General features: G+C 49.0%; 1 long non-coding RNA gene across 1 annotated transcript; it reads right to left on the reverse strand.

The window, feature by feature from the left end:
* Positions 1–276: 276 nt before the first annotated feature.
* Positions 277–11,822, reverse strand: LOC144369452 (uncharacterized). The gene is made up of 2 exons (XR_013429234.1): positions 11,629–11,822; positions 277–1,658 (listed from the first exon to the last, which is right to left on the reverse strand). It is a non-coding gene; the product is annotated as an uncharacterized LOC144369452 (long non-coding RNA).
* Positions 11,823–12,098: the final 276 nt, after the last annotated feature.

Genomic DNA, 12,098 nt, shown 5'->3' on the forward strand with positions numbered 1-12,098 from the left:
AGTCTTAAAATTCCTCTTAAAACATACATACTTATCAGGCACATGAAGTATATTTAGTCACACTATCCTCCAGTTAATATTACACCAATTTTAATGTACAAGTGTAGGTTTTACCTAACTCCACTCATATCTAACAGTCTCGTTTGTTTATTATTTAAGTAGGGGTTTCTTCCATCTTTCATAGACTGATTTTCACTGTGTTGTCATAAAAGATTTTTCAGGAGGCCGATTACCCATGAGAAAATTAATCATCTTAAAACTGAAAGAAATTCAATATTTTGCTATTTCTACCATCTTGAATTTATTGGTTCCCAAAATGAGATGCTGCCACAGCCCATCCCGTGTGATGGTGCAGTTGCCCATTTCTTCTTCCTCTTGGCGGGGAGCAGACCACCAAGGCTGGGTCTCAGGGACAGGAGGACAGCAAGCCAGCGGGGAGGCAGCCACAGGTATTGTCCCATCACCACAGTTTAGTCCCTCGCTGCTCGGAAAGAATCTGCAGCAACCTTCTGTGGTATCTCAGAGAGAACAAAAATTAAAAGTAAAAATGTCCTTTTGATGGGCAGATGTTTTATAAAACATGTCCTTTCTGGTACTAGAGGAATTTCAGGTCCATTATTCCCCTTGTGAGAACTTTTAAAAATGCACACACTGACTTTAAATCGTTTCATTATTTCTATGTATCCGACTGCTAATGAACTGAGCCTTGTTTTTAAAAAAGAAATCAAGAAAACTACCCCCTACTCTAAATTTCTCTGACTAAAGCTATTCAAGAAGGAAAGGATAGGGAGTAAGGACTACTGCAATACTAGGCCAGGACCCGACGGTCCGTCTTGATCTCCTGGCATGGAGATGAGGCTGTGCTGGGAGCATGTGTCTGAGCACCGAGACCACAGGCCTGTGAGCTTGGGGTTCTGATTCAGGTACCCACTTGGGTCCCAGCCTGCTTGTGCTTGAAAGCAAATCATCTCCCTGCTCCGTGCTATAGTTTCTCCATGATCCAAATGCTATAAATATTCCTCTGTCTTCTTCCTCAGGGGATTTGAAGCTCAAGGTGACATAGTTAAAAAGTATTTTGTAACCACGAAGAGATGCATGCATGTACGGAATGTTGATGATGATATCCCCATATTTTACAAAAAAAAAAAAATGCTTGTTAGGTAGAACAAAAATTATTGAAAGAAGAAAATAATATTTTTAACAAACTATACCCACCGAGAAGAAATTTCAAAAATAAGCCCTTGAGCTACATAGTCTTCCAAACACATTCCAGTTTGGTTACACTAATGCCAAGAGCCCTGGGATCTACGTTTACAGTCATAATTGCTCTTTAGAGTGGAGTCCATTTTTAAGAAATAACCAAGTTGATATTTTAAACCACAATATGATAAAACTTATAAGTATCTCTCTTTTCTACTTTTTCCTCTTCCTCCACCATCTTCATTGCCTGAATTTCAGAACCTGGGGTATATTGCCCTGGCCAGGAAGAAAAGAAGATGTAGGGAAATGGTCCAAAGTTGATCCAGTGCCAGAGAAGGCTATGTGAGATCCCCCACCGCCTGGAGCTGAAGTATCCAATCAGTTCAACAAGCACTTATTGAAGTTCTCCAGGAGATACCCAAGTATGATCTATAAGGACTCTTCCAAGAGTTCACGATCTGGAGGAAGACACAAGGAAAAAAATGATTACATTAGATTACAATCATAAAGGTCCCTGAGGAAGATGCAGGTGATTCTCGTTGCACGAAAATGGTATGGAGGGTTAGTAGGAAACCACCAAGAGCCGGGCACGGTGACGCACGCCTATGATCCCAGTGGGAGGTTGAGACAGAAGGATGGCAAGTTCAAAGCCAATCTCACAAACTTAGCCAGACCCTGAGTAAAAAAGTGAAAAAGGACTGAGGATATGGCTCAGTGGTTAAGCACCTCTGGGTTCAATACCTGGTACCAAAACAAGAAAAGAAAACCACCATGAAATGGTAAGATTTGAGCTGAACTCTAAACAATTAGGTAGCATTTACCCTCAAAACAAGGGACAGTGCAAGGGACATAGAGGGTATGTCCCAGCAGAGGGAACAGCATGAGCAAAGCCTGGCGCCTGCGTGTGCAGGGAATGCTTGATGGGTGTGGAGGTGGGAGTGAAGGGTATGAAGGTCAGCAATGGCTATGCCATGCCACAGTGACAAACACCAAATGTCCCCCAAATCTCAGTTGCTCATGATACATAAATTAGGCTCCATGTGCATTGTGGTCAGCTGTGACTCTCTGTGTTGTCTTCCTTCCAGGACCCTGGCTGGCTGATGGACAGTCACTGTCTAAAACTGCCTGCCCAATATGCTAGCCTCTACATAAGGCTACCCAGCAGACACAGGAGTGACCAGCGGTGACCACTGGGCAGCACAGATATTAGGAACATTTCCAGCCCTGCAGAAAGTTCCATTGGCCAGCATGGTCCAGGATAGGGACCTGAACACTGTGGCCTGTGAGCCAAATCCAAACTGCCTCCTTTTTAAAATAAAATGTTATTGAAATGCAATCCTGCTTTTCCAATTGTGTACTACCTTCTCACGCCAGCAGCAGAGCCGAAGCTGCCGTGGAGACTATGCCGCTCACAAAGCTGAACATCTTTACAGGAAGCGTTTGTTAACACCTGGTCTGGACCATAGCTCCGGTTGTATGGAAAGGGAAAAAGAACTCCAGCCACCCTGTTGCTGCTGCTCACAATTCACCGGCCAATCCAGTTGTTTGCCCCAGCCAACCACCGGGGAGCCAGGAAGTGCAATATTTACCATTTGTCTAGAAGGAGGGGAAACTGGAAGCATTTGGCATGCTATCACAACCACAGGGGGATGTGGCTGGACATGGCTCGGCACGTTAAATTGGGTCTAGAGGGCCAGAAGTTTGAACTACAATATCCCAAGAGAGATGGGGCACTGTCAGAGTTTTGGGGTGAGAACACCATCTGTATTGGTCAGGGGGATATTGGGAAATGGACAAGGTTAACCAGTACCCGGTAAAAGGAGCCAGGAGAAAAGTGGAAGAAGGAACCCACAGAGGCCTGATGAGGGCTCCAGCAACTCTCCCCAGGGGTGGCCCATTTCGGAGGAAAGGCGACACTGCTCTAACCTGGTAGCAGCCCACACCCTCTCCCAGCAGCAGAGTAGGAAGGGCTGCACCCCAGAGTTGTCCTGAGCACTTTGAATTCTTACCCCTTACAACAAACCAACAAGGGGGCAAAGTTTTGTCCCCACTTTCCACATGAGGATGTTGAGGTGCAGCAGGATAAATAACCTGCCCAAGGTTACACAGTGAGGGGACAAGCGAAAATCCAAAACCAAGTGTCTGCTGCTCCAGGGCCCTGAGCCCCGAGCCAAGTCCACCTGCCGCCATCCGCGGCAGTCAGCTCTGGTCGGCCCCCCTGAGCCCTCCGTCCAGCCTACTGACTGCAGAGGACACCCAAACGTCAGGACCGTGTGCACTGCGGCTTTTCACTCTCCAAAACACATTAAGTGATTTTGCCTGGAAATGTTTTACAAGCCCCAATTACGCCTCCTCCATTCCCTCCCTGTACGGGCCCCGGGTCCCCAGCCAGGACTGTAAAAGAGCCTTTTCTTCCTTCTAAAACTCTTAACTCTCGGCCCCCACGAGGGCTGGTCCTCCCTGAGTCTGGGAACAGCAAGCTGCCGTCCTGGCCCACGGGGAGTCTGTAGACCGACCGTCATGTCTCAGTCCTGCCCTCGCCCTTTTCATGAGGCTCTTTAATTAGGTTCAGAAACATGTTTATGATCCTGAGAAGCAGCCCGTGTTATATTAGGCAAGTTCAAAGCTCCATTTCTCCCAATAACTCTCAGAACATTTCAGTAAACTCAGAGGTCTGGCCCTCTGCCAGCTCTGAACAAAATCAGACTGTGGGCAAATATGGCCTCCAGCAGCCCCTGCCCTGGGCAGCTTTGGAATGAGGATGGGATTTGGGCTTGTCCAGACCTGGGGCTCCCTCCAGGGCCCTGCCTGTCCTGGCCAAATGACCTCGGGCACATTGCTTAAGAGCACTGAGCCTTCTTGGCCATCTAGTTTTAGAGAGTAAGAATGGGAAGGATGATGGCTGTGGAGATGATGAAGACTGAATGATGCATAAATATTTGTTCTCCCAGAACTTTGAGAGATAAAGTGGAAAGCACCAGAAGCACCAGTCTAATGTCTAAAATAACTGAGGATGTCCCAACCTCAGTCTTTGAACTCCGGGAAGTTCGGTCAGTCAGTGTGGAATGAAAATTTTCTACCTGATGATGTATTTTTCAGTTTCTTTTTTACCCAACCTTCATAATTAGGGAAATTATAAGGAAAGAGAATATGGAAAAAAAAATTCTTATGAGGGAATAGCTCATGATACCTGCAGCTCCACTCAGTCATATTTCCTTGAAAAAGGTGTTTGCTGTTGACCGCTGTAAGTGAAATTTTAAGAGTGTGTCCAAAAAGCAAGTCTGAGTAAATTTTCTGTTTTCTTTTGTGTTTTAATGTTATGGTTTCTTCTTCTCTCCTCCTCCTCCTCCTCCTCCTCCTCCTCCTCCTCCTCCTCCTCCTCCTCCTCCTCGTTCTTCATGTATTTTTCCAACCCTGCTCCTTTGTTTTAGTTTTGGTTTTGGTTAACGATTATTATATCAATGAAATTACTGATCATTATATCAATGAAATTACTGTTAAAGTGATTGTATATTTTCATTGATTTGGGAAACTCAGAATAAATAAAATCATCTTGTCATATGGGGTGGGGGAAGAATTTGAATTGGAAACGATCAGGGCTCCAGGAATTCTGAGAACTAAGTGATGCATAATGTTGGTGGCCTCTGCTCCTCGCCCTGGGGCCTGATGGGGCCCCTCTGAGGCAGACAGGTGAATGGTAGCGGATCCTTCTCCAGGAGGTTGCACTTCTGCTCTCTATCCTGGGAGACGCTGGCCCTCCCCTGCGGGGAGGGTGGCTTTAGTCACAGGGCCTTGCCCCTAGAAGGCTAGAAAGCTCTCCTGTGCCAGGCGCGCAGCAGCGGCACACACACCACAGTGTGGAATGCTGTCACAAGACAGTAGATTTCAGACACAGGCTCACAAATCCTCACCTCTCAGAAAGGCGGGTCTGCTGCCTATTCCCATTTTACACATGTCGGAGCTGAGAAAGAGCTGGCCCAGGGCTTCACAGTGAGAGAGACACAAAACTAAAACTAGAACCCAGACCACCAACTCAAGCCCACGACCACCGGTGACAACGTCTCACCCTCCTTCTCTAAGGCTTGGGTAAGGCTAAGCAGAACCATCTAGAAGCAGTGTCATGCACTACCAAGGCCACATGCTGCTGCCCCCTCAGGTCCCCTGGACCTGTGTCCTCTGCACTTTGCTCAAACGAGAGCTCCATTTTCCGTTGCCCCATGAGCCCCAAACCCTCCCAGGATGGCCAGCCCCTTGCTTTCCTTCCTACTCCCATCTTTGCCCTAGGAGGCTGCAGGTGCCGTGGAAGGGACACTGGATAGAGAGTCCAGAGACCTAACTCCCTCTCAGCCACTCAAGTGGCATCCTGCACCACCGGAAAGCCTTCCCACTCCCCTGGGCTTCATGTCCCCACATGTTTAAAAGCAGATTCAACCCAGGTATCTCTGAAATCCTGTCTTCTTATCATGTTCAAAATTACCCAGCCAGGCTCCTTCGTCTAAGCCCAGAGGCCTTTCCTACAGCTTCATTACCACCTGCCCTCGAGGGACCCTGACAACTCTGCACACCAGGGAGGTTAGCAGGAGAAAGCCTAGCCTGGGTGCCGGGAGGTCCATGTTGAAAATCCTGACTCTTAGGAGATTCAATGATTTAAAACCACAGAGTTGAACTGGAATTCGGACATCATCTCTCCCAGTTAGCAGTCCTGTGGCCCTATGTACACAAGTCGCATGTAAAGTGCAGCTAACACGGGGCAGGGGTGTGTTGTGAATGGAGCACTCCTGCTTCTCAGCTGACTTACACAAAATGCCTGCATGCAGCTGAGTCTGTTGCTTGGCCCAAGTGGCAGCAGGACTGAAGCAGGGAACTCAGCCTCTCTGGGTCTTGGACAATGAGCAGGATGCACTGGAGAATATTCTGGCGCTTTCCCCTTGAACCTGCTGAGTTTCCGAGGCAAGCCCATGGAGTCTGTATTTCTCTTGGATCTTGGATCTCCTACCTCTTTTGAGTGTGTGTGCGTGTGTGTAGCAGCTTTGTTGAGATATGATTCACACACCATTCAATTACAATCCAGTGATCTTTAGTATATTCAGAGTTGTGCACTCCCCACTGTAGTCAATTTGGGGCCATTTTTATCATCCTAAAAAGAATCCCTGTACCTATTAGAAGTCATTCCCATCCTCCGCACCCCCCACCCAGCCCTAGATAAGCACTAACCCACTTTCCACCCCTCTGCATTTGCCTGTTCTGTACATTTCCTATCAAGGACATTGCACTCTATGTGGTCTATGTGTCTGGCTTCTTTCACTGGGGCATAATGGGCCAGGGCTCGCCCACGCTGCCGCCGCAGGTGTCTCTGCCTCTCTGGGCACTTCCTGGCCCTGCTTCCCCAGCCTCACCCTGGCTGCTCTCAACAGGGCTGCAGCCTCTGGCCACTGGCTCACCTCTCTATGGGGCTTCTCAGCACCAGCGCACCCGCTCAGAAATGCTCCCTGCAATGAGCAGATGCACTGGGCCGCCTGCACAGGCAGCCAGGGGTGCACAGCCCCCTCCACCTATCACCTCCTGCCCCAGGAAATACATTGCTCAGTCCTTTCCACAATTTGAAAGGTTTTAAGACAAACTGACCCACTGTTGACAGCACTAATTCCTTTCTTCCTCTCCAATGCTCCTGTCTCTTCTCTTTTTTTTTTTTCCTAAAGGAATTTTCTTAGATGTGTGTGGGGTTTTCCTGCCTCCAGCTGTCACTTTGGTATGGGGATTGATGTTAAGTAGCACTTACTGCCTCCAGCTCCAGTCCCCTGGTTTTATACACAGTACCTCCTTCACTCTGGGGCGGGGGAGCCATCGTGATGTTAAGGCAGGCACTGAGGTGCCGGGACCCACTCCTCAGTGAGCAGCAGAGCGGGGACTGAGCTCTGCCGCTCCAGGAACCAGAGTCTGTGACCACCCGGTGTGGTTCTGAATTTCCTGCAGAGCCTTCAACATGACCCAGCATGCCTCAGATTCCTGCAACAGCCCCAACAGCTCAGAGGGGGCCCGCCAGTGTTCTCCCTGACCTCTACAAAACAAAGACCCCAAGAGGTAGCTTTGCTAGTGTAAATAAGTTCAGAGGGGGCTGTTTCAGTACCTGTTTCCTAACACATCGTAATGAAATAAACCCTGGATATGCTCATTATTTATCTCTGCACACTGTAGCTGGCTCTGAAGCCTTTGGTGGCTCCCCATTGCCTCCCCACTTCCAATTTTCTTCCATGTGACACGAAAGGCCCTTCATGGTGAAAGGAACCACATTCCCTGCCATTCCAATCATCGTCTCCCACTTCTCCAGACCACAAGATGATGTGAAGCTAGTTATCAACTGAGATTCCGCACATGGGAATCGCTGAAGGGTGAGGTGGGTGGGGGAGAGGCTGGATGGCCTGGCTCCTTAGCCACCAAGCGGAGGAGCTGAGGTTGGATCCTAGCACATCAGAGAGCCTCAGAGGGATTCCAGGTTAGTCAGCAAGTTGGCCAGGTCCACTGGTGAGATCTGAAACCTACATGGGTTCAAAAACCAGTGGAAAGACGCAGAGGAGGCCAACAAGCCCGAGACGCAGAGGTGGGAGGGCTGCTGGGCAATGGAGAGTGACAAGTGACAGGAGAACCCGGCTGTGAGTGACAGAGGTGGCTCTCACGGACACTGCTCAAACTCCAGGGGACTCAGCGGTGGGAGGAGAAGTGGGACTTCCCCCAGAGTTCTCAGCAGGGAAATCCAGAGAGACGGGAATGCTGGGAAGGAGGGAGGTGGGCCCCAGAACTGGGGTTGGCAAGTTAAATAGCCCAAGGAGCTAGGAGGAGTCAGAGAGAGAGACTTCTAGGTGAGGGGAGGTTGGATTCAAAGATGGGTGTCCGTTGTTACATACAAATCATCTCAAAATTTTGTGACTCGGATCAGTGATAGTCATTTTCTTTTGCAGTTTCTGGGAGCTGGGACTTTGGGGGAGGTCTTGTACCTCCTCCTGGGAGGAACTCTAGGGCTCAAGGGACTGCTCAAGTCCCCTGGAGTGATGGTCAGAAGTGAGTGAACTGTAGCTGTCTGGAGGCTCCAGAGGGGCCCTCTACAGTGTGCAAGCTGGCGCTGGCTCTTGGCTGGGAGCCTCAGTTAGTCTCACCTGGGTCTCCACAGGAGCTGCTGGAGCGTCCTCACAGCATGGTGGCCAGCCTTCCTCATTCAGAGGAAGAAATGAGCAGAGACTGAGACAAAGCTTCTGTGACCTAGGCTCAGAGGTCACCTACCGTCACTTCCACCTCTTCTACTGAGCAGATGGGGCCATCCCTGGTTTTGCTAGGAGAGGGAACGACCCAGAAACAGAAACACCAAGAAGTAAGGCTCATTAGGGGTCGGCTTGGAGGCTAGCTCTCCAAATGCATTTATTAAGCCCTACTATGTCCTAGAAAGGGCCTTACTATGTTCATGGTTTAAAGCCCTGCAATGTTCTGGGAAAGGTAACCATTTTTAACTGATGGTGATTGGTTAAGAATATATGTCATTTGTTACCTCGTGTGCTGAGAGCCATAGCTGAGTCGGAATGATGGAATGACATTTTTGCCAGAACTGAGTGGTTGAGAGGTGACGCCAGCAAGCCATTGAGATGATAATGGTTATGTTAAGCTGTGTATTCAATTGCATATTAGACCCCTGCTGTCCGCCTCAGCCTGCTACTTTGGAGTTCTGATACTTTGGAGTTCTCGAGGGGATTCCCGAAGAGTTCCCATTGGTTGGGGAAGTGCCAGTGGAGGGATTTCCGGAGGAGGGAATTCCAGTTGGTGTGTGTGGTGGGGGGGGGGGGGAATTGGGGGGAAGGCCGCATGCCTGGTATTAGAGGGAGTGCGGAGAATAAAGGAGTTCCTGTTTTGAACCTACAAGGCTGTGTGGCGGCTCGGTTATTTTGTGCCCAGCCAGACTGCGGCACTCATGAATCCTTCAATATCTCCAGCACCTAGAGCAGTGCCTGTGCAGAGTGGTAATGCAATGAAAAATGGTGCCTATGTGACAATATTGTGAATCAGACTGCAGAGCCCAGGCCCCTCTGCCTTCCAGCCCCTCTATTTGTAACAGATGAGACAATTAAGGCCCAGAACTTTTATTCTTTTTTCTATTCTTTTTTTTTTTGTACTGGGGATTGAACACAGGGGCACTCTATCACTCAACTATATCCCTAGCCCTTTTTTATTTTGAAACAGGGCCTCACTAGATGGCTTAGGGTCTCAGTATATTGCTGATGCTGACCTCAAACTTGCAATCCTCCTGCTTCAGTCTCTGGAGACACTGGGATTACAGGCTCGTGCCACCGGGAACTGTTAAGCAGCTTGCCCAAGGTTGCACAAACTACAAGAGAATGTGCTGGAAGAACTCATGCCCTGGTATTCCTGTCTTCACAACTAGAGTGATTGCTGCCCCCCCAGGGTTCTCTGAAGTAGATCGCCAGGAATGGAGACCAGGGAGAGGCCTGAGCTGTCCGTGCACACCATCTCCAGCTCCCCCACGCTTTTCTTTTCCTATGTACAACTCTCATCAGACAATTCCTGACTCTCATCCTTCAGGAACTTCCGGTTTCAGAGTCAGAGTCTTCTGTGAGGCCAGGGAGGAACTTTAGGGCTCAAGGGACTGCTCAAGTCCACTCTTTACTTAAGTCCTTCCTTTCCAGGGGGGACTGGAAATCCCCATTTCCTGTTGCATCTCTGGCAAAGTCCCCTGAGGCCTTCTCAGTCACAGCTGCTCCCACATGGCCCCCCAGCCTCCCTCCCATGTCCTTCCTCAGCTCAGCTCCCGGTCAATACGGAAGACCCTTCCTCATGGGGCAGTGAAGAGCAGCTCAGGCAAGAGTCAACCATAGGGCTCGAGCGTCCACTCTGCCACTGAGCTGTCACCTCCACAGATCACCTAACCTCTCCAAGTCTCTCCCAAGAAAATACGAGAACGGCCAACAAGTATGTGAGGGTGCTCACTATCGGACAAATGGATGTCCAAACTACAATTTGATGTCATCTCACATGCTAATAGGTTAGATGTTACTAAAAATATAACAAATATTGGAGGCATCCAGGTGAGATTAGAACCCAGTACACTGTTGACAGGAATGGAAAATGGTACGTCAGCTATGGAAAACAGGTTCCACCAATATTAGAACTGCCACATGATCCAGCCACGTAATTGAAATCAGGGTTCCAGGGAGATGTCTACACTTCCACATTCATCACAGCATTCTTCACAATAGCCAAGGTGTGGAAATAACCCAAATTCCCATCAATGGACTGTTGGATAGCAAAAATGTGCTAAGCACATACAATGGACTATTATTCGCCTTAAAAAATTTAAAAAATCCCAAAAGATGCAGCAACCTGGATGAACCTAGAAAATATGCCAAGTGAGATAAGCTAGTCACAGAGGAACAAACACTGAATTATTTCACTTATATGAAGCATCTAAAGTAGTCATACTTTAGAAAGAGAGAATACAATAGTGGCTGAGGGGTGGGGACAGGGAAAGTGTGGAATGGGTACAAAGTGTTGAATGGGCACAAAGTTTCATACTGTACACGGTAAAGCTATCTAGAGGGCGAGTCTCGTGCCAAGGGATCTCATCGCAAGAACAAGGAAGGGGACAAGGAACCTCGGGCAAGTTTTGGACACATCACCTTGACTGTGGTGATTGTATCACGGGGGTTCACATCACCCAAACTCATTTGATTGAATACATTAAATATTAAGTTTGTATGTCAATTATACCTCAGTAGAGCTGTTCTTAAAATGGACTTATCAGAAGTAAAACACTGCAGCACTCATAGCCGTGGTCCCTATGAGTAGGGAGGGACGTGTCAGGGCCTGGGTGGGTTTAAAGATGAGAAGCCGTAGGTGTTGCAGGCCCGCTGTGGGAAGCCAGGTGCTGCTCTTCTCCCTCCCTGTCATTCAGGGCCTAGATCTGTCACTCTCAGCCCGGGGAAGCCAGCAGACCCTGTCTCCTCCAAGCCCTGGAGCTTCTCTGAGCCAGGCACATACTGTAAGTCTGTCCATGGCTCCCTGGACCACCATATTTCTTTCCTTGAAGGGCTTTGCAGGCTCCAGAGTCAGCATTTGGCAAAGAGTCTTTGTGCCATTCGATTCTCTCAGCGGGCCCTGGTAAGTTCAGGACACCAATGTTTATTGAGTTGAAGGGATGAGTGAGTGTGGACACCTTTAACACTAAGACAGTCCAGTGGGCTTGGCCAGGGCCAGCCAGGGCCCAGAGGGCTGTTGGTGGTCTGTAGTGTTGACTGAGGAGAGTCAGCTCCTCAGCTCTGCCTCCCTGCTCCTCCTGGACCCATCCTCCCCTCCCCACCCATCCCTGCCTCCCCTTCACTCCCACCCCCAGCTGTTACCTCCCCCCATCCTCTGACCTGAAGAACAAACCTAGCCAGCAGAGCCCAGTCCTCATGTCCCCAGGTAGATCTGCCACCAGCTACTCCCTGCACTCAGAGGACTGGTAAGAGTTGCTTTTACTTTTTTTTAATGAAGCCTCACTTCTGCCAGCTTCTTCTAATGATACTACTCTGACCAAGTGAAAAATTCTTCTCTTTTTTTCTTGGGATGGAATTTGCACCCACCCCCACCAGACTCCAGTAAATGAATGCTGGGCATGCCTGCTTCTCCCAGCGAACCTTGGCTAATCCAAGGACAGTCATTAACTTGTTATTCTAAGTAATCCTCTGCTGAAAGCTAGAAGCCGCCTGTGGTGGAAGACAGCAGAGTTTTCCAGCACAAAAATACTGGACTTGCTGGCTCGCATGAAGACAGACAGCTTCCCAGGGGGAGGGGGTGACGCAGAGATGCAGGCGAGGCCCGTTCCCTCCCAGACAGCAGGCAAGAGCCATTTCAAATCC

The sequence above is a fragment of the Ictidomys tridecemlineatus genome, chromosome 12 (genome assembly GCF_052094955.1).
Source record: "Ictidomys tridecemlineatus isolate mIctTri1 chromosome 12, mIctTri1.hap1, whole genome shotgun sequence".
Lineage (NCBI taxonomy): Eukaryota > Metazoa > Chordata > Mammalia > Rodentia > Sciuridae > Ictidomys > Ictidomys tridecemlineatus.